This window comes from Acinonyx jubatus, chromosome B4 (genome assembly GCF_027475565.1).
Source record: "Acinonyx jubatus isolate Ajub_Pintada_27869175 chromosome B4, VMU_Ajub_asm_v1.0, whole genome shotgun sequence".
Taxonomy (NCBI): Eukaryota; Metazoa; Chordata; class Mammalia; order Carnivora; family Felidae; genus Acinonyx; species Acinonyx jubatus.
Genome location: NC_069387.1, coordinates 79,208,923 through 79,231,633, shown reverse-complemented (window position 1 = coordinate 79,231,633; position 22,711 = coordinate 79,208,923).

Sequence of the window (22,711 nt, the reverse complement as noted above, 5' to 3'; positions counted from 1 at the left end):
ATTGTAAGCTGTCTATTACCTCCAAATTGATCTATGGATTCAATGTTATCCCAATAAATATACCAGCCAGTTTTGGTCCTGGGTGAAAAAAAAAGATTCCTAATTCTTAAAAACACAGGATGATCAAACAGCCCCATAATTGCTCATTTACATTATTTTACATTATACAATAATAGTCTGAAAATAACAATATTAATACTACCACCTCCAATACTCAGAATATATTTTTAAATTGCCTGTGCTCTCCTCTGATTCTCATACCCAATATCTCAATCTACTGAATACATAACCAGCTCGTGCTGTACTTGCCTTTTAAACTCTCATTTAGTTTTAGTTCTACATGTAACTGTTTTTTTTAATGCTTGCCACCATTCCTTCTGGTGAGATTTCTCTAGTCATTCTGATTGTCCAAAGCTCACACTCTTTTTTTTTTTTTAATTTTTTTTTTTTGAACGTTTTATTTATTTTTGAGACAGAGAGAGACAAAGCATGAACGGGGGAGGGTCAGAGAGAGAGGGAGACACAGAATCGGAAGCAGGCACCAGGCTCTGAGCCATCAGCCCAGAGCCAGACGCGGGGCTCGAACTCACGGACTGCGAGATGGTGACCTGAGCTGAAGTCGGACGTTTAACCGACTGAGCCACCCAGGCGCCCCTAAAGCTCACACTCTTAACAGATTCCTCAGGACATGCACATTGGTAACAGTGATATAAAATCTTTGACTCACATTTTCTTTCCTTGAAATCTTAAATATTTTACTTCCATTTTTTTCTTTTTTTAAGATTATTTTGTTTTATTTTATTTTATTTTTATTTTAGTAATCTCTACACCCCTCTATGTGAGTGGGGCTCAAACTTGCGACCCCAAGATCAAGAGTTGCAGATTCCATCAGCTGAGCCAGCCAGGCGCCCCCATTTTTTCTTGCACAAAGCATTGCCATCAAAAACCCTGATGATAATCTAATATTGTTGCCTACAGACCCAAAGGCTTTTTGTCTTACTTTGAAGTCCAGCAACTTGCCTACTCTCTGTCCTGGTGTTGGTTACTCTGGGCTGATATTCTCAAGCAGAAGGTATGCTCTTTCCATTTGTATCTTCAACTCTGTCTGATTTCGGGAAGTTCTTGAAATATGGATTTTAGTTTGTTCTAGTCCTTCTCCGTGGTTTTCTTCTTTAGGGACTTCAATTGTGTGCTTGTGGATTTCTTTTGCCTTTCTTCAACATCTGTCACTTCCTCTTGAATTTTATCTCTTCCACTTCTTTTTTTTTCTTTTTAAATTGTTCCTACTTTTCACTTCTACCTACCTGGCATTATCTGTTTTGTTAATTCATTTTTATATTCCTTCTCATGAAGTTCATTCTGAAGTGATTTTTTTTCTTCTATTCCTCTTTCTTTCCTGAGTTTGGCCACCTTGTTTCTGAGTTCATAATTCTGATTTATGTCGTTCTTTTATATCTCACAACATTTTCTCAATGCCTTTTACCTCATTTTGAAATAAAAGATTACCAGATTTGAACTGCCTTGTAGATATGTTTTCTTGGCTTTCCTTGTCTGTAAGGATGGTATCCTGCTTTTTCTTTTTTATAAATACTTTTCTGTTGCTCATTTTTTAAAGTTCATTTATTTTGAGAGAGAGAGAATGAGCACACACACGAGTCGGTGAGGAACAGAGGGAGAGAGAGAGAAAAAGAGAGAGAGAGAGAGAGAGAGAGAGAGAGAGAGAGAGAGAGAATCCCAAGCAGGCTCCACGCTCAGTGCAGAGCCTGACCCAGGACTTGATCCCACGACTGTGAGACCATGACCTGAGTCAAAATCAAGAGTCGGGCGTTCAACCGACTGAGCCACCCAGGCACCCCTCCTGTTGCTCAATTTTAAATGAAATTCATATCCCTGGCCTTTTAGAAGGAACATGGTTCAGAGTGGCTTTGCTAACTTTGCAGAGTCCCCTTTTCTGTTGTTCTCAATATGGCAGCTTAACTGTGAGATTTCCCAGCTCTGCTCCCCTACCCTGCCTTTACATTTTCTTCCTTACTTTTTGTCTCTTGTCCTATCTTACTCAATTTTTATTCTCCTCTCAGAAGTTCCTCCTCCCTGGAAGGGATGCATTGTGGTTTTCTATCAACTGTTTCCTAGGGGCTTTGGCCAACACCCTGCTGACTTAACACAGGCCGCTGACACCCACCTGCTAGTGGAGTGAGGAAAACCCTTCTCATTTCAGCTACTGTTTTCAGATTGGTCTGCAATAACTTCCAGGGAATATCTTTTGGGTATTTAGGAGTTTTTCTGCTCTTGAGTTTGCAGGGTTTCCCGTTGTTTGTCTCTGCCTTCTCCCTTCTAAACGGGACTAACACACTCTTGTGTCAGTGAGTGACTTCCTCTCATCCCCTTGTATTTGGGGTCTGTGGTATTTGTCAGCAAGTTTTGTTGTAAATATTGTACGTGAGTTTTGGGTTTTGCCATCCAGTTACTCTGTCTTTTAAGTGGAGACTCAGAAAAAAATTAAATCTATGCCGCAGCTGCCCCATTTTCTTAGAATTCCCACCCCCCCCCCAAAAAAAGCACTAGCTTTTCAAAAGCCTTAATGCCGTGGTAAGGAGTTTAGAATTCATCTTGCATGTAATGGGCTGACAAAGATTTTTGAAAGTAAAAGCTGACATGACAGTATGCTTTTTCAAAAGCTCATTCTGGCAAAACCATAGACAGAAAGCTTGGAGGCAAGGATACCAACTAGAAGGTTATTGTCATAGTACAAACAAGAGTTGTAGCATTCTGGACGTAGGCAGTGACAATGACAACAGATAGGAGGGCACAAAAGTTAGAGAATCCATGTGTCAGTGCCCCTAACAACTGGCATGCAGATTTCCTGGACGCATTCCTTACTTTTTATTTTATTCCTTACCCTTTTATTTCCAACAGCCTGGCTTCTTCTTCCAAGGGAGCAGTCTGAAGAGCTCAGACCATAACCCCACTCTCCTTCATATCAGGCCTCACCCCAACACTGAGCCCCAGAACTACCTGGGGAGGAGAGTGATATGCTGGCCCAGGTCCCCTTGTCTTCCAGAACCTCAGAGGACGTAGGAGGGCATTCCCACCTTTCTTCGGGTGCATGGTCCCAGTCTCAGGCTTGCCAACCCTCTGAATGTTAGTCTTCTTCTCAGGAAAATCCTTGGAGTTGGAAGGAGCTCCCTGGGATTTGGTCAAATAAAGAACAGAACCTGCACACAATCAGAGCAGCAATTCAAGACTGCTGCTCAGGACTCAACACCCAGCTTCCATGGTCTCTGGCCACTTGGAAACAGCAAGCCTTAGAGGGAGACCTCGGTTCATGGACAAAGGAAGAGAAGCACAGGTGACCAGCTGGGGTCAGGGCATCTCCCCTTTGCCCACAGAAGGTAGGAAACGAGAAGAGATTTCTGTGTCTCTCTATTATTCATTGATTTGACAAACACACAGCAAGTACCTTCCATGCAAGTGCACTGTGGGATTACAAAAACAAAACAGGCAGGGGCTGGACCGGGTGGATGAGGGAGAGTCTGATGTAGGGAGGGGTGGCCTCAGATGACTTCTGGAGGGAAAGGAGGGCCAAAGGGACCATCAGCCTGCTCCCACAGCACCCTCTGCTGTCCCAGATTTGCTGTGGCTGTCAGGGCAGCTTCTGATCTTGCTGGGACTGACTCCTTCAACACACTCAATCCTCATTCACCCAGAGGGCAGCCTCCACATCTTCAGAATGGGCTGCGGGAACAGGGAGAAGCAGAAAACGCATAAAGTTGATAGAAAACCATTCTTAACCCTGTGTTTCTCTTAGGCAAAAGTGTCCTGGGGCTGGGGGAAGAGGGGCAGGGGCAAGGGTTATGAACACTGTCCAGAGCATGGACTCAGAATCCTCCCTGGAAAGGGAACTTTCCACCGAGGCAGCACTCCAGCCCCATTGCAGGCCATCTAGCATTGGCCAGAGAGCACTGGGAGACCTGAAGAGGGACCAGCCCACACAATGGGATGTCTGGAACTGGCAGGGGCCTGGGAGGGATCTAATGATGCCCTCTTGTTTTATACAGGAGGAGGCAGAAGCCAAGGGAGGGGTGGTAGCTTTCCGGGGAGACCCAGGGTGCCACTGGCAAAGTTGTGAGAAGAATCCAGGTTCTCCCAGACACTCAGCAGGAGGGATCCCATGGAATGACCTTTACAGACCAAAAGTGAGCTATACATGATGCAGGATGCTGCCTATGGACATGATACAATGGAGGGAGGGGGGCAGAAACTTATCACCCATCAACATCAGCTATGGCAGAAGTGAAAACCATTCTAAGACAAAGGGACAGGATGTGGGACCAAGTGACTCTGCTTAATAGATACGGACACAAGGTTGAGACCCCAGGGAAGCCCCATGTAGACCCAGAATATGCCCGCAGTTCTGACAGAAACCATCCTACCTTGTGGGTCCCTTGCTACCACTCCTGATTCTTATCCACATGCTCTCCTAGAACAGGGCTAGTTTTCTTGACATTCCCCACACTCTTGACCCTCTTTGAAAACTCAGCCTTTAAATTATCCCTGGATATGAAAACTGCCCCTTTTCCTTAACTTTAAATTCCAACATGCTAAGAGTTTTATGCTAGAAGAGAGAAGGGAGGTAGCCAGGCCAGAATCCGTTCTCATGAATCGTTCCAGAGAGTGTCACTGCCGTCTCACCACATTCTGGCCCATGAAATCCTCCCTACCTCATGCATGAAAAAAATACCCTCTGTTTAATTCATTTAGCCCAGCAGAAGTAGTCTGGAATGTTCAGCATGATTTTATTTAAACGAAAGTAAATGGGGAATTAAGGAACAAAAAAACCCAGGATTCCAACAGCCCAGCGAAGAGAATCCTGACTCCACCAGGGAATGCTCACTGTCAGGGCCCACAGGCTGTGCGGTCTCCTCCTTCCTCCCCAGACTGCTGCGGGATCCAGAAACAACTGGCCGAAACTGCAGGCGCCCCGCCTGAGCTCTCAGCTTCCCTTGTCTCTGGCCTGTGTTCATTCGCATGAACTCTCTCCCACTCCACCATCCAGAAACATCCATGATACAGCCAAGCGCTGCCTCACTTAAACTCATGATGTGGGATCAGCCAGCCAGTTCTGCTTTCTGTGTGGCAATCAACCAGGAAGCTGGTGGCGGGAAGAGGCAGGATGAAGGACAGGCAGAGAGCTGACACTCAGACTCGGTGTGTTACAACCAGCAGGGCCCTAAGGGTCAACCATTGCCCAACATTCAGGTGGGACTCTACTCCTTCTCCCGAGGGCCTCCTCATACATGCAAACCAAATTACATCATTCTTATTATAGAATAATTTAGAACAAAAATAAGCGGCTATAAACCTCATGCCTCCAACATAATGGCATAATTTATCCAGACTGTACATTTTTTTTTGTGCATAAGAGAATATTTTAGTGAGCCTGGTAATGCCAAAAGAAAGGAAGGCAAAAGAAAATTAGGAAACTCAGAGGCCAATTTGAACATTTAAAACAAAGTATTTGGGGGGCGCCTGGGTGGCGCAGTCGGTTAGGCGTCCGACTTCAGCCAGGTCACGATCTCGTGGTCCGTGAGTTCAAGCCCCACATCAGACTCCGTGCTGAGGGTGTGGAGCCTGCTTAGGGTTCTCTCTCTCTCTCTCTCTCTCTCTCTCTCTGCCCCTCCCCAACTTGTGCTCTCTCTATCTCAAAATAAATTTTTAAAAAACTAAAATAAATAAATAAATAAATAAATGTATTTTTATTTGTGGTGATTACAAGGAATTCCTTTGGAAGAACAGGGCTCTCTGAATAAAACTCACAAGAGGTAAAGGAAAACAGCAAAGTAATAGTTGATCTGTCCCTCATTTCATTGGTAGAAAAACAACAGTTCACATGATTATCATATCTGCAAGGGTCAGTCTGTCATCTGCAGCCATTGGTATTATAAAGTCAGAGTTAAGTTTCTTTCCACGAGAGAGTTAACTCGCAAGATAAAGGCTCAGAAAAGAGGAAGAGTGCTTGATAAAATTGTGGTTTATTGTGATGTATCATAGGATACAAATTTTTCTCTCCAGCTGAGGTTTGTGTTGCACACAGCTGGCAAAAATGGGGGCATGCCTGGGGTCTGCCTTCTCAGTGGAGAAAGGTGGAGTTCTCTTGGTGGTAGGAGACAAAGAGAACTCAACTATTTAAACTAATGGGTAACCAGCACAGTGCACATGGCTGAGTGAGGAGATGAAAAATAAAGTCAGGCAAATGGATAAAGGTGTCAGGGGAACGATGATGGCCTGGAGAGAGTGAAGGTCTAAGGAGCGAGAGACAGTGTGAAGTTCCCTGTGGCAGTCAGAGCCAATGAAATCTGGGACATGGATGATGAATATTCACCATTAAAGTGCTTTTGTGCTGGAATTTAACCCCAAGTTTTCAGCAAAGACAAAAAACTTACGTTGGTGTTGCTCAGAGAAATTCAGAGAAGGGGGCTCTGTCCCATAGTTGGGGATATTCAGGGCACAGAGAACAGTTCCAGGAATCAAGACACAAATGATATTGACAGTTGAGCAGGAAGAAAGTCATAGGGAAAAGGCTTAAAAGAGCAGAAGCTCTTGGGAATCCACACAGATATTAACAAGGAAATTGGATTTCTCCCAGTGGGAAGGGGGATTGAGTCTGTGTATTATGTCTTAAAAACAAGTATTAGAGAAAGCAGGTAACACTAAAGCTGTCCCTAACCCTCCTTGCCCACCCCTACCTTGAGAAAGCTGGACAGCAGAAATCACACAATTAGAATATAAGGCAAGGGAAAGAATTTCTCTCACCCTCTCCTCTAGACCATCAGCCCTGCCCATTTGCCTCCCTTCTCTCTGCCATTCTGATGCTATGGATGGAATGACTTCTTGAGACCCCCATCATCTAAGTGTCTAAGTCTCTGAGGAGGTTAAAGGTTCCCACTTGCCCGGTGGGTGGGCCTCTTCTTTGTCATTAACTCAGAACAGGAAGTGGGGAAGAGGTTGGAATTCTCCCCAGGAGAGAGAGCCAGAGGACCAGACAGAGCCAACACTTGTGGCCAACTGAGGGCATCTCAGGACTGTGGTCTCTGGGGTTCTTAGAATCTCAACAGAGAACAAGACTAGTTGCCTCCTGCAAACCTCACTGGCAGCTTCTTTCCTCAACCTCCAGCCCCACAATGCCTCAGGCTCACACATGAATTAACAAGAACATAAAAATCCTATTTGTCCAAGTCACCTCCATGAGGAAATTGGCTCTCCACACAGCTGGCTCCACCCTCAGCACCTCTGGGGATTAGGAAGTGGGTCGCAAGCACTGTAAGTTGAGAAGGACATAGACCTATTTCAGGTCCTGTATACTTTAGAACTGCCTCCAATTATCCAAAGACACAGACCAACAGGAGACACAATGACCTCTTCTCCCTGTTTCAAACTCCATTGTCTCACCTCAGCTTTCTACCAAATGCCCGTCCTCACCTCTGTTATTCCCCCTGATATAACGGGTCTCACCTCACTTCCACTCATTCATATTCCCCAATTCTGCATCCAAGCCCTACACTAACAAGTCCCCAGCCCTGAAGGCCCATATTCCCACTCCTCTCCTCGGGGTCTCGTGTCCACGAAGTCTCCCCAAATTAGTCCCTCCCCCACAACTTCCCGTGGTCTGATAGTCCTCAACTCTCCATCCCCCCAGAAGAAAGGGATTGAGAATGTACTAAGTCTTCCAAAGACCTGGCAAAGGCCAGTTCCTAACTGGATGGTAATAAAGAGAGGAGAATATATTTGTCTCAAATAAACCAGGACTTCACATTCTTCAAACTTATCGCTTTGGAAAGCCATACTCATCCCAATGGACTTCCATTGCTCCAAAATTTTCTCCCCTTTTGAAAGGACTTTCAGAGGCAGTCTGGGAGCCAGACAAAAAGGGAACCTGGTGATGAAGCAACCAAACCGAGTTTCAACCCAAATCTCTCTCCACCTTCTTCCTCACCATTGGTTCCAAATGGTTGGTAGTTGATCATTGCTAAATATTACCTCACCTTCAGAAGCACATGATAGGTCCCTTTGGGAGTCCCAAAGCCTGGGACATTGATTTTGAGAACATTTTGTAGGCAAGCATATGTAACATTCAGCCAGTTTATCTCCTGGTCATACTCAATGCACTTGACCAAGATGACTGGTCAGCTTCTACCAGCTCAGGGAAAAAACTTGTTACTGCAGTGGCCTCAGGTGCTTGCCAGAAAGACCAGTGAAGTCACTCAGAGTGGTCAGTTGACCAGGTAAAGCACCTTCTGTCCATGACTTAGATGCAGGGAACCTCATCCCCATCCTCCTCGCCCTCTATATTCCAGGTTCCCTAGCCTACTGTTGAGGATAGGGCCCCATACCCAGCTAGAGAAGAATGAGAAAGAACACACAGGACAGGAGGAGGGTCAGATCAGCACCCCAACGATCACCAGGATGTTTAACCAGGCATTCAGGAACAATCACCTGCTCAAATAACCCAGAGGACAGGGGTGTACTTTTCTTTAACCACATCCAGGGAAGGAGGAATTAAAGTCTTCAGGGCATCATCCCTGTCCCCGCTCCCTCCCCACACCTCCTCCCTCTCCATTTTGGGTAACAGCCCCAGCTTGGTCACAGATCATTACAGAGCTGTTTTAAATTCATGAAAACATCTTGTTTTGAATTAATGAGAAAAAAAAACTCTTTACCATTCAGACCTCTGACCCCTCACCACCATTCCTGGGAGTACTTGCCCCTTTAATTCCTGAGGCCCAGAAACTTGGAGAGTCAAGGAGGCAGGGGTGTGGTGCAGAGGCTGCCATAGGCAGCACTGATTCCAGCACCCCGAGGGCTGATTTCCTCCTGGAAAAGACTTGTGCAAATAGCCAACAACGGTTCCTGTTGGCTGTGTAATGAACTGTCAAGATGACTTTTGAAATGAGAAGAAAGTATCCTCCTCTGCCTACACATACCTTCCACTCAAATACACACTACACACCCACACACAGGTACACACACACATACACACATACCACACACAAACACGCCAGACAGCATACCACACGCACACCACAGGCACTCACATACACCACACGTAGAACTACACATACTCAACCACAAACACAAATAACACACACCACACATAAATACGCATATATATACATCACATACACATACACCATTCACCAGACACGACATACCACACACATATCATTTACACACACATACACCACACGTATACCCACACCACACACACCACACGCATACAACTACATACACCCACACCACATACCCTCACACACACCCCTGTGCTCTGCTACAACTGGAATCTCACCCCACGCGAGGCCCTCCCATCTCGGACTCTCTCCTGCGCTAGGTTTCAGATCTCCAGGAATGTAGCACCTCCTATCCCTCACTCTCTTGTCCATAATACCTCTGGGTATTTCCTCTAACATTTCTACTCTTCCCTCAGCAGGTTTAGACGTTCATTTTTTTCCTCCTTAGACCTTCATTTTTCTTTTTCTTCTTCCTGACACTCCCCACTATAGGCCATATTAACATCACATTCGTTAGTCTAATTTTATTACCAGGCCTGGACTGTGAGCTCCACAAGGGTAGAAACCCTGTCACACTGACCTCTCTGATGCCAGTGTCCGGTATCTGCAGAAGAACTGGAGCCCCTGCCTACCTTCCTCTGAGGTCTCCCCGCTCCTCCCCGCCATGCCTCCCACTTTGATATGAGACTTGACTCCCTGACTCCCAACTTTATTCCCACCCTGGACTACAGGAACTACCTGACCTTTCCTTCTGAAGACTCTTCTGGAAGCCATCAGTTAAACACAGTAGCACCATTCTCTGTCAAGCCGAATGTTCCCCATATCATAGCCTGTCCCCAGGGCCCTTCCTCAGGGGGTCCCACCACGGACCACTTAGGAATTCCAAACCCAGTGCCAGCCCTCTTTGCCATGGAACCCCATAGAGACCCTCCACACTTCTGAGAACATGCAAGCTTTCTTTGCAGACTCAAGGAAGCTTCTATGGCCTGAATCACCAGATTTCCACACTACAGGCACAAGCCCACTTTGCAAGACAGAGGGAGCTATCAGCCTAGGTTCCCTTAATAAACCCCACAGATGCCACAGCAAAGCATACCTCAAGGGACTGGGTATTTAAGTGAAATTCCCAGTTTCCAAAAGATTAATCTAAACATAGTCCACTAGCTCCACATGCCTTCAGCCCAAATTCTGAAGGCATGTGGCTTCACACATTTAGTCTCACTTCATCAAAAAAAAAAAAAAAAAATACTGCCTTCTTACTGCGTTAAGGCATCTTGATTCGGGCTGTGAATACAAAGACAAGTTAAACATGGTCCTGGTACCACACAGCTTGAAGTCTGGTGTGGGAGACCTAGCTCTGTGCAGATAACCTGGGGACGGGCTGATTGATGCAAAGAGAGAAGGAAGCACCAGGAACCAATAAGAGCACACAGCCCAGAGCTCTGACCTAACTGGGTAGGGAGAGGAAGGAGGACAAGAATGCCAAGGAAACTTCCGGGAAGAGGGTATTCCTGGTCTGAATCTTGGAGGATGAATAGAAAGAAGCCAAGCCATCTAGATGTAGGAGGGCATTAAAGAGAGTAGGCAGAGGAAAACACGTAAAGAGGCAGAAGCTAGAAAAAATAAAATTTATGCAAGAGATTGAAAGAAATGTGACATGACTGAAGCAGAGTCCAGATGAGGGAGTGAGGAGGGGTCGGCACTGAAGAGAGAAACAGGAGACCCTCATGAAAGGACACACGAACTCACCCAGGCTCGCCTATTAGAAATCACTAGACAGCCAGTAGACCGGAAGCTGAGACTATCAGAGGGAAAGCCAGTGATGGGACTGTGTCTTTAGTGGAGATGAGAAATGGTGGAGCCCTGGAAATGACAAAAAGGCAGCATGTAAAGAGGGAGACGTGATGGGTGTCAATGACCTTGTAACATAGGTGGTCTGGGAGAAGGAAAAATGTGAAATTCCTCTCAGATGTCTATTTAGATTGCTGGGTGAATGTCATGCTGTCTGAACAGAAAACAGTGGGAGAGGATGAGCAGGGGATGGGGGGAAGCTGGACGAGACAAGTTTGCAGCTTGTAGGGTTTGATAGGTTTCCGGTAGGTCCTGTAACTGCTCATTTGTTGGTGGGTATTAACATCCGGGTGATGGATCAGAGCTGGAATGTGGATGTGGAAGTAATAATTGTGACTGTAGGGAAAGGGGAAAGGGCTAAGAATAGAATACTGGAGGGCAGTGAAGGGGCAAGGAAAGGTGAGTCAGGGAGTGAAGGGTCGCCAAAAAAGAGAGGAAATGAGAGGGAGAGAGAGAGAGAGAGAGCATCCCAGCATATCACAAGGTAAAGGGTCAGCTGTGTCACAAGCCCACAGGCTGGGAAGTGGAGATCGTATCTGAGCACCTTGATAAGGATTGTTTCTGTCCCGGGTATGGTAGTGAGAACATTATGGGGCGATGGGAACATAAAGTAAAACAAGAATGTTGAGGTAGTTTTTTTCAAAAGCTTGCTTGTAAATGGGTTGGAAAGAAGTCAGAAAGGGATAACATAAACACTTTGTTTATTTTTTCATATTAAAACTTTTTTAACGTTTATTTATTTTTGGAGATACAGAGAGACAGAGCGCGAGCAGGGGAGGGCTGTGAGAGAGGAAGACACAGAATCCAAAGAAGTTCTAGGCTCTGAGCTGTCAGCACAGAGCCTGACACGGGGCCCAAACTCACAAACCATGAGATCACGACCTGAGCCAAAGTCAGACACTTAACTGACTGAGCCACTCAGGCTCCTCTATTTGTTTCTTTTTAAGATGTCTGTCTGTATATTGAAAGAGAAAGCCAAGAGAGGATCACAGTGAACTAAGCAGGAGAGAACGGGGTGCTGTACAAAATGGGTTCCTGAGGTGAGGTGGGCACATCCAGAGCTCAGGGAGAAGCCTCTCTCCTTCTACACATCTGAACTTTTCCCGCTGAACTTCACAAGTGTCCTGGATGGTTCTGCACACTGCTGAGACAGAGTCCGAGACTATGTGTCATGCCAAAGTCAGTCAGTTACTAAATAGAGAACCCCACCTCTAACCCTGTGGACTAGGAAGGGCATGCCTTCTCTTCCAGGGCGTGATGACTCCTACTACCACTTATGCCAATTGTCATTGTATGCCAAGTGAGGCCCTTGCCCACTGTGTGTCCCTCAAGACAACACCACAACCCACTCACCTTTGCCTGTCTGGACCCAGCAGTGCCCAGCAGCACTGGTTTGATCGAAACCCTAGTTTTCATGTTATCCTCAGCTCCCCAGCTTAGGCCTGAGAACAGATGGAGGAGGGAGATGGCCAATCTTGACATAGATATTCCTCAATAATGGATAATTATGATTAATTATACCACAGGATAATGACTATGATTTCCAATCATTGAATGAAAAACAACTGAAGTGGGGCAAGTGATTGCCTCTCCCGAGGCCACACAGCTAATAAATTACAAAGTCAAGTCACAAACCCATATCTCCAGGGCTGGCTCTGTCATCCCAACCAAACACAAGTCCACAGGAAGGGATTGCGAGGTGAAGAGGGCACTTTTGGATTCTCCACTAATCTGGATCATCCATAACTACTGGCCATCCTCCCCAGCTGAAGGACAAGCCCAGAAGAGACTACATCCTCCTACTAATTTACCCAGAGACCTTTCTGGAGTTGAAAATGATTAGCTGGAACTGAAGTCACTTTGGTGACATCTACAGAGACTGAGAAACTCTGGTTACCGTATGGAGAGCCTCAGAGAAGATCCCAGCATCTCTAGGCCTTAGTGAGGAGGGGCCTCAATACGTCCTGAAGGCAGCCTCCTGGGATGGACTTGGCCCAACCCCAGGGAAGCTCCAGCCACTCCATCATCTCCTGAGGAGGCTGAGTCTGACCTCCTGGGTCACATGGCCACTTCCCTGTGACAGAGACATTTCTGGGCACAGCCCTCCTGCCAAAGTCCCCTCCTCAGAAAGCTCTCATGGCCTCTCTTAGGACCCAGATATCACCAGAGATGGTAGCCCAGGTGATAGGTAGGATGGTGAGGGGAGAAGCAGGCAGAAGATGTTTGGATGCCAGTCAGGCTTGTGCTGGCCCCAAGGCTGATGTCCAGGACTGACCTACAGTGAAGGCGGCCACTGGCCAGTCCCAGCCAGCCCTTGTTGACTTAACAGGTGGCTCTGAGGTGGGAGAAGAGAGGAAAAAGAGAGCACACCACTGGAAGACTGGTTCCCCTTGGTCCCTATCATCATTAAAAGAGGCCCAGAGAGACAGTACGCACACCCTAGCTCCCAGGACCTCCAAGAATTCTGTGGTATACCTACTCTGGCACATGGAAGCATGAGGTTTACAGCTCTCCTCTTCCTGGCAGCTCTGGCTGGGGTCCTGGTCTATGCCCATGAGCATGGCCCTTCCCCTGCACCCATCCTTATAGCCCCCCTAAGGTGGGCCCTGCCTCCCGTCCTCCCTTCCCCTCCTCAGCAAGGCAGTTCTCCCAAGTGTGTCTCTCCATCTCTCCTGCGTGCCACCGGGTTCACCACACAAGGGCCTGTGCCCACTAATGAAAGGAAGCGACGCACCCTCCGGCACCTGCCTGGCTCTACAGCCCGGTCTCTGGTTTGCCCGTTCTTCTCTAGCTACTATGGAATTCTTTTTCTCCACCAATGAGCTTACCTTTGCCACCTGCCCAGGCTCTCATATAGCTGCTTGCCCATCCCCCACCCCATTCTTTTACCCGCCCACTGTCAACGCCTCCTATCCAATCTTCAGATGCTTGCCCCTTTACCTCTTCATGACTATGGATGGATTTCCTCAGAGCAGCCTCACTGAAGTCCCAGAACAGTTTAATTCCCTATTACCCATGTTATTACCTCCTGTATGCCTCCTTCCTACCACCATCATGAATGTAATTAAATCATTTTTCATGTAATTATGTTAATTCATCCAAATCCCCAACGGACTGTCAGCTTCCCCAAGCAAAGACTATCTATCTTCCTCAAAGCTATATCCTCAACTTCTAACACAATATCTAGTACCCGATACGTGCCTCATTTATGTTGTTGAAAGAATGATGGAATGGAGGGCTGATAATAATCAGAACCCATCCTGCCCCATCACTACAACCAGGTCATGCCCCTTCCATTTTAATTAAGAAACTCAGACATCCAACAAGGTATAGAAGAAAGTCAGAAAATGATTCCATTCTAACAGAGATGTTATAAGTTAGCTTAGGTCTTTGGGGAAGATAACAGAAAGACAGGTTTGGTTGAGATATTAAAAAGCATTTCTGGTAGACCCTGTGTGGCAGACATTTCTTTCCCATCTGTCCACACCCATGCTCCTGTGATTAGAGGTCTTGGAACTTCAGGGAGCCCCAGTTGGATCTGGCTTACCCACCTGACATGGCCACTCCTCCCTCCTTTGCCAGTGACACAAAAGCTGCCTCTGCCCCAGGATCGGTGAACTTATGAGTCCTTCCTCTCCTACCTGCCCCAGCCCTGGGTGAGAGGGTTAATGAGGAGGGGTGTGAGTAGATGAAAGAAGATAAGTAGAAGAGGCATTCAGGGCAAAAGGTCGGGGATACCCACCTCTAGGAGCCAGGGAGAGGAGAGACTTCCTGAAAAAGAAAATTATGTACCAGAACAAGATAGAGCCCAGGGGAGGAAAAGGTCATCCCTGCCAGAAGTGAAGGAGGGAAATGGAAAAGATAGGAAAGTTCGTCTTGACTAGCAGGAGGAAGACAACATGGTGGGGGGTTGTCAGAAGTCTTCATCATGTCCCATCCTCAGCAACACTGCCATTCAAAACCTTTCTTGTGGTTCCCCGTATCCCACCACGTAACTCCCGTTTCCTGGCCTGATGCTCATGGTGCCCATGATCTGGATCCAGCCTACCTCTCAAATTTAATTTCCCCAGACTCTACCTCTTGCGTCTTCCATATCAGGCAAAGTGAATGACTTCCCTTTTTCTGGATAACTCTCCAACCCCTCACTTGTCCAGGCCTAGCATGCTTCCAATCCCAGCCGTTCTCCAAAGCCTGCCCCCCATCCCCACTAAGAGTTCCTCCAGGTCCCTGAAAGCCTATAATACAAGCTTCTTCTTTCCAGCTGAGCTCCATCCCTCCCACACCTGCACCCACACTCTAGTCTGTCACAGAGTATCTTGCTCTGTGTGGCATTTTCTGTGTGGCCCACTCGCATTCTCATGAGGGAGAAGTTAGTCCCCTGAGCAAAACCTCTCCACACTAGGAGGCTGGTTTAGGGGATGAAAACCAGTGGTGAGGGACGGTGGGGGGTGGTGGTGAGAAGGGGGCATTCTCCTTTAAGAGCCAACTGGTCTTTTCTTCTCTCTGAATCATAATCCACTGGAGGAAAAGTCCATGAAAGAACAGGAGACAGCAGGAAAAGACCAGAGCTGAAAAGGCCTGTGAAAGAGTAAGGCCTGGAGGGGATAAACACCACCACTGGGGGTGAGGAGGGAGCTCTTGTTCCTTTTACCCTCTCCACCTCTTGCAGCAGCCCAGAAGGCATCAACAGCTGAAAAGACAAATGCAGAAGCCCTGGGGTTAACCAAAAGGACACCAAAGACATCAATGATGTTATAGATCCAGCCTTGGACGGGGAGGGGGGAGGGGGCAGGGGTTGGTTCCTACCTGCTCCCACACACAGAATCACTGGGGTGGTAATATTTGCTGTGTATACCCACCTACCACCTTTCCCGTGAGAGAGCAGATGGTTTCCTCAGCAAAACCACTTCACTTTAGGTGTCCCCACGGTGCCTAGGGTGGGGGTTGGGAGTTCTCTTACAATAAAACCACTCTTCTGCCCTGAATTACTATCTGTCCTAGAAAATGGCCAAAAGGAAGAAGATGCTATTCAGGAACTCGCAAAGCCAGCACTGCATACAATTAAAGCTCTAAAAAACAATGGTGAAGATGAGTGTGTCCCAAGAAGAGTGGGACCTTGTGGGCCCCAGTATCAGCATCCCCATCCCTCCTCCAAAGCCATGTACCCAATCCCACCCCACACGTGAGTCCTGGAACCACCACAGTGCCTCCCCACTGAACCTTCACTCTTGCTGTGCCTTTAAAGATCTCCAATTTTTCATCCACATACAAACCACCATGGTCACCTGATACCAGATTGCCCCTGGGGTGTCAGCTCCAGCCTTCCCACTGCAGAGCCTGCCCAGGTGGAGAAAGGCAGGTCTCTTGGGCTCTGGTGAATCTACCCTTGACTCCCATGCAAGGCCCTCCAGGGGCTGGGTGAGGTTGGAAAGCAGAAGACTGAGTTGAGGAGAATGGACATGGTGGAGCTGGGGTCTAGACCACATTCATATTCTCTTCTTTCCCACTCTTTCCTCTCCATCCTCAACTCTTTCTCCCTCTGTCTTTCCCCCTCCTTTTCTCATTTTTCTATAGCTATCCTATATGATGTCATCCATGATATTAAGGATAGGGGCACCTGGGTGGCTCTGTCATTTAAGCATCCAACTTTGGTTCAGGTCATGATCTCACAGTTCGTGGGCTCGAGCCCCACATTGGGCTCTGTCCTGACAGCTCAGAGCCTGGATCCTGTTTTGGATTCTTTGTCTCCCTCTCTCTGTGCCCCTCCCCAGCTTGCACTTTGTCTGTCTCTCAAAAGTGAATAAATGTTTAAAAAAAAAAATTAAGGATAAACCCAACTTGCAGCCAAAACTGTAATGAGAAGCTAAGAAATGATTCCCAGAAGCACGCAGGCTTCAAGACAGTAGCATAAAACCTAAAAAAAAAATTTTTTTTAATTAAATTAAAAATAAAACCACTATTAAGCTGAAAGCATCAAACTTAGAATATGTATGTGCTTTCTTTAAAGAGAGGGGTGGTGAAAAGCCTAGTCAGGTGTCCCCAGGATGGAGGGCCCCCCCCCCCATGAGGCATCATAAGCACCCTGGCTCTTCACCCTGAACAATAGCTTCCAGACTGAGCCTTCCCAGAGAGCAGAGACCCCAGAGAGTTCGTTCACTCATACCTGCCCCCTCATCCATGTCTGCAGGAGCTGAGCCTCCCAAATTGGTTTTCCTTTTATTCTTCAATTTCCCTGCCCAGTGACATTTTACTATGCATCAGAACGTTGACTGAGACTTTTTCCACAGCCCCAGAATTGGCCCTAGGCCCACACCTGGAAGCCACAGGCCATGAATAGCCTACATTCCATGGAGAACTTCTGATACCGGGAGCATTACACCACTCTGCTACCCACTCTGAGACTTACCAAGAGTTAGAAAAGCCACCCAACCCCAATCTACCCCTGGGCTAGCATTCCATGCCTATGGAGTAGGAAAAAATAGAATCATCAGAGTCATTTGCTCTGTGGGTAATGCAGTGCTCCTACCAGAGATTTTTCTTGAATGCTCCATGGAAGAAGGAGGGAGATGCTCCTTCCCTCCTCCAAGTCAAGTAAGGGGCTGTGGGAATCACTCATATATTGGAGGTTCTAGTCCAAAAGGAGACTGGTACTCCCCTCTCTGAATGGATGCTCACTCTAGGCTGACCCGGATAGCCCAGACTGGAGCACAGTAAGACAGCTCTGGGGAGAGCCTGTGTCCCCAGGTGGCAAGAATATGTTAGTGAAGGCTACACTCCTATAAATAATAACCCAAAGTATAATGGTTCAAACACAATGGTACATCTTTCTCATGTACCAGATTTGAGGGAAGGGGGCAGGAGTCAGTCCTCTCCATGTAATCATTTAGGGATTCGGGCTGGCAATTGCTTTGGCATTAAGGTCATTCTGTCATCTTCTTCACCATTCCAACCACACAAATGTGGAAGGATCCCACAAGATTGCTTGAAGGTTTGTCTGGGCTACACTAGTAAGTGATACAGGTTGTTGGCAAGAACTCAGTCTCATGGCCACACTTAACTGCAAGGATCTAGCAGGAAGATGATCAGCATGAATGTTGGTGTCCCTGTGGCAGAAGTTGTGGCAGAGTGAACCACAAAATTGGTGCCTGATTGCCATCTGAAACTTCTGGAGGCAAGAAGTGTTTCATGGTAGACCATAGAAGAGATGTAAGAACACACTCCCACCTCAGTCTCCTGAAGCCTTTGGAGGGCAAGGGAGAGAACTTAGAAATTCCCGTTGCTCTCATGAATGCATTTAGAAAAGTGATCAAGGGCCAAGAGTCTGTACAGGAGGTTCCAGGCCAGGAGAAAGGAGGCAGCACCTGGTGACAAGGTTGAGTTGTCAGTCACTCACAGGGCCCCAGAGGAATTGTCACTTTTTGAGGGGTTCCACAGCAATGGCAGGAGCTGGGGTGAATCTGAACACTGTCCACCTGGAGACCATCACACCCTACATCAGTGGAAGTCCCTAGAAGAGCAGATAAATGGAGAACAAGCCAGAAGACCAGGACCTCTCCCTCCATTAACAGGGACCAGTCACCTTAGACGATCTCTGCCTATCCTGTCGCACCTCCCTGAGATACAGAACCTGACCCCTTTCCCCCTTCGTGTCTCTCCAGTTAAGTGTCTGCCGGGGAAGAAAAGGAGGGAAAGTTTTAAACTGGAAGGACTCTTAACCAAAAGACACTAAAAAAGGTAGAATCTGCTTAAATATGTCACTAAAAATGGGAAGGGGAGATTTGACATATTTGGAAGCACTGTTTGCAAAAAAAGAAAACACCAAATCCCAGCTAGTCAATTAACTGTTGTTTCCAAAGATAAAATTAACCCACAAGGACCAGGATCTGCCATCATGGAAATAGTCAAGAACTGAACACTCAGTTCTGAAAGGGTCTTCTGTCATGTCTACTAAACATTCAGCTCCAATTCTCCAAAAATTCAGGAAAACACACAGAAGGAGACACAAAGAATGATAAAGCAAGCATGATTAAATGTTAACATTTCTGGACTCCAGTTCCCAGTGGACCTAGGAAGAGCATGCGAAGATTCTTGGTACTATTTTTGCAAATTCCCTGTAAGTCTGAAGTTATTTCAAAATAAAAAGTAAAAATACTACAGAAAATGTAAAAGGAGAAGGAGGAGGAGGAGAAGGAGGAGGGGAAAGAAGAGGAGGAGGAGGAGGGGAAATAAAATCAGGAGGTTTCACATGGAAATCCAGATCTCCAGTTTCTCTTGAAGTTGAATGTCTGGCAACAATCAGCTTGAGGGAGGGGCAGCTGATCACTTTAGAGGCCCCAGGCACACCCCAATTGGCTCCAGTTCTACCACTTCTGACTCCCTAACCCTGAGGTGGAGGGACACTTCTCATTCATCATTGCACTGTTGTCTGCCTTATATCTGGCCTGCCTGGCTCATCTATGTTACCTGCCTGACTCCTGAACGCATTGACATTTGCAACCCTTAACCCTGACCTTTGGCTCCAAGTCCCCGGATCACATGGGAGCTATGAGAATTCTTTTGGCTTAGACCATAGGCAGAAGGGCTGGCTCTTTGTTCTTTATGACTCCCTGTGGCTCCCTGGAGCTCGCCACTTCACCTGTGAAACCAGAAACAGAAAAAAGGGTTCTTCATATTAAGGTCTGGAAAAAGCTTTCTAAAGTTGCAGAGGATGTATTTTTCCCTCTAGGCCCTACTTGATGTCCACTAAACCTTCCAAAATCAAAATGTTGAAAGATACTGTAATGGTTCATTTTATGTATCATCTTGACCAGGCCACGGTGAGCAGCTATGTGGTCAAACATCATTATGGATGTTTCTGTGAGGGGGCAGTTTGAGTGAGATTAATAGTTAAATCAGTGACTTTGAGTTCAGTGGATTGCCCTTCAGAATATGGGTGACCCTCGTGTAATCAGGTGAAGGTCTGATAGAACAAAACACTGACCTCCCCTGAGCAAGAGGGAATTCTGCCAGCAGTAGCCTTCAGACATGAACTACAGATCTTGGACTTTCCAGCCTCCATAATCATATGAGCCAATTCCTTAAAATAATACACACACACACATACACACACACACACACACACACACACACACACACACACGCGCGCGCGCAATTAGCTCTATTTTCCCTAAAGGACCCTGATTATTACAGGTACTAATTAGTTAAGACTAGAGAAACAGTGTTATAGAGGCCTAATGTTTACTATAAAATAGATTTCATATTCAAGCATAGAGTTGTGGTTGATAGCAAAGACTCTGGAGCCAGAAAGCCCATGTCTAAAACCAGCTCTGCCCCATACTAGCTATGTGATCATGGGCCAGTCCTTTAACCTGCCTTTACTTTAGTTTCCCCATATGTAAAGTGAGAGTATTAACAGTACCCATCTCATTGGGTTGTTATGCGGATTAAATGAGATAAAATTTACAAAGCTCTGAGAACAGTGCTTGCTTGGCACATATTATATGTTGTATGTTTGTTAAATAAGTAGAATAAGAGTCTTTAAAATAATTCTACTCATTGCTTTGTCTTCACACCTCCCCCACGAACAGATGAATGATCAAGGACATTAGGGGAGTGTAGCAATTTGGGCCAGCCCATAAGAGCTTGGCAGAGAAGATCAGCCATGTGAATTGCAGCAATCAGGGTAAGATACCCCTCATATACACAGCTTAAGTCTGTGTCTTGAATATGTGAACTATCTACCCCAAGAGTCTGGGTCACTTTCTCCTTTAGAGTGTCTTCTAACCCTCTAACCCCAGGACAGGGTTTAACACACAGGAGAAGGGGAACAAGGAGGAGACATTCAGCATGGGTCAGACAGGGTGGAACGTATCACTCAGGGTCCTGGCAGAAAACCTATGACATGATCAGAAAGTTTTTTTAAGAGACGTTTTAATGGAAAAAAAATTTATTTACAGAGGTACGAGTAAGGACTCACAGCAGCAGAAAGCCATTACCATCCCTAACACTGAAGGGAGAGGAAATAGCATTCCCTGACGCCAGTTAGGAAATGGAGCTGTGGAACCAGTGTCACCAGACAAGCTATTGTCATAGAGGAACACAGCCACTGTTACTCCATGCTGTATTAATAATCGGTGGCTTGGGGCGCCTGGGTGGCTCAATCCATTAAGCGGCCGACTTCGGCTCAGGTCATGATCTTGCGGTCCGTGAGTTCGAGCCCCGCGTCGGGCTCTGTGCTGACAGCTCGGAGCCTGGAGCCTGTTTCAGATTCTGTGTCTCCCTCTCTCTGACCCTCCCCCATTCATGCTCTGTCTCTCTCCATCTCAAAAATCAATAAACATTAAAAAAATAAATAAATAAAATAAAATAAAATAATCGGTGGCTTCATAACAAATTATTCCAAAACAAGCAACTTCAAATAACATCATTTCTTACTTCACAATTGCTGTGAACCAGGAGTCCAGATGTAGCCTAGCTGGGTCCTCTGCTCAGAATCTCTAACAAGGTACAATGAAGATATCATCAAAACTGCAGTCACCTCAAGACTCAACTACAGAAAGACCCACTTCCAAACTCAATCACATGATTGTTGGCAGGATTCAGTTTCTCATGGACTGTTGAACTGCAGACTAAGGCAGCCCTCAGTTCCTTGCCACCTGGACCTCTCCACAGAGCAGCTCATGCTATGGAAGCTCTCTTCATCCAGGCAAGCAAGCTGAGAAGACTCAGAAAGAGAGAGGTATTATACATATAAGCAGGACAAAAGTCATAGTCTTTTATAACCTAATCTCAGAAGTGATATCCTATCACTTTTTCCATTTCCCATTTGTCAGAAGTGAATCACTAGATCCAGAATGGGTATTACACAATGGCATAGATACCAGGAAGTGGGGATCGCTGGGCACCATCTTAGAAGTCTATCTACCAAGGTATCTACCTGCCACACTTGCCAAAGCAGGGAGAGAACAGAAAGAACGAATGCCTTAACCTCTCTTCCCATTCTGACTTCCCACTAGTGTCTCTCATTGGCCAAACTCAACTAGAAGCCAGAAGGCAAGAGAGCCCAGGTGGTGCACCCCATAAAGGTCATCCTTCCAGACCAGTGCAGAGATGGTCAGAAAACAGATCTGAAGCAGGGAAGGAAGCAAAGAACTATGAATAGAGAATAACCAGGAGAATAACGAATAAGAAAAGACACCTTGGCAACTGACAGAGTTATCATGGAGGTCAGATACCTTAGAAGACAAGACATCACAGAAGACAGCTCTTCACCCAGATACATGAGGTGCATCTCTCTTCTTTAAGATACATATCCAATTCTTTCCCAGGCCCTATAATTTGGCGTAACATTTCTCCTGGGCCCTGTTATAAAATACTGAAAATTTTCTATGGAACTAAGTTCCCTACCTTCCATCTCACCCACATTTATGTCAATACCTGCCTCTTTAATTCATGAAGCCAAGAGGAGAATTAGGAGAGGAAAAGGGCTGAGCAGTGACATTTGGAGAGACCTTGCTCTGTGACAGCTCTAGTGTTGATGCCAAAGTTCTAATTTCCTCTTAGAAAAACTTGTGCAAATATCATGGTTTGCTCCTGTTGGTTTTTTTGATGTGCTCATGGAGACCGTTGGGATCTAGAGGCACAGCCTCTCCTACTATAACGTACACATGGACACACACACATGCACCCACATACACACACACATACCAGGGCACTGATGCAGTCAAAACTCTCTCCTGCTCCTCAAGATCTCCCCATCAAGTTAAAGCCACCACCATCTTCAAGGCTTCCAGGCC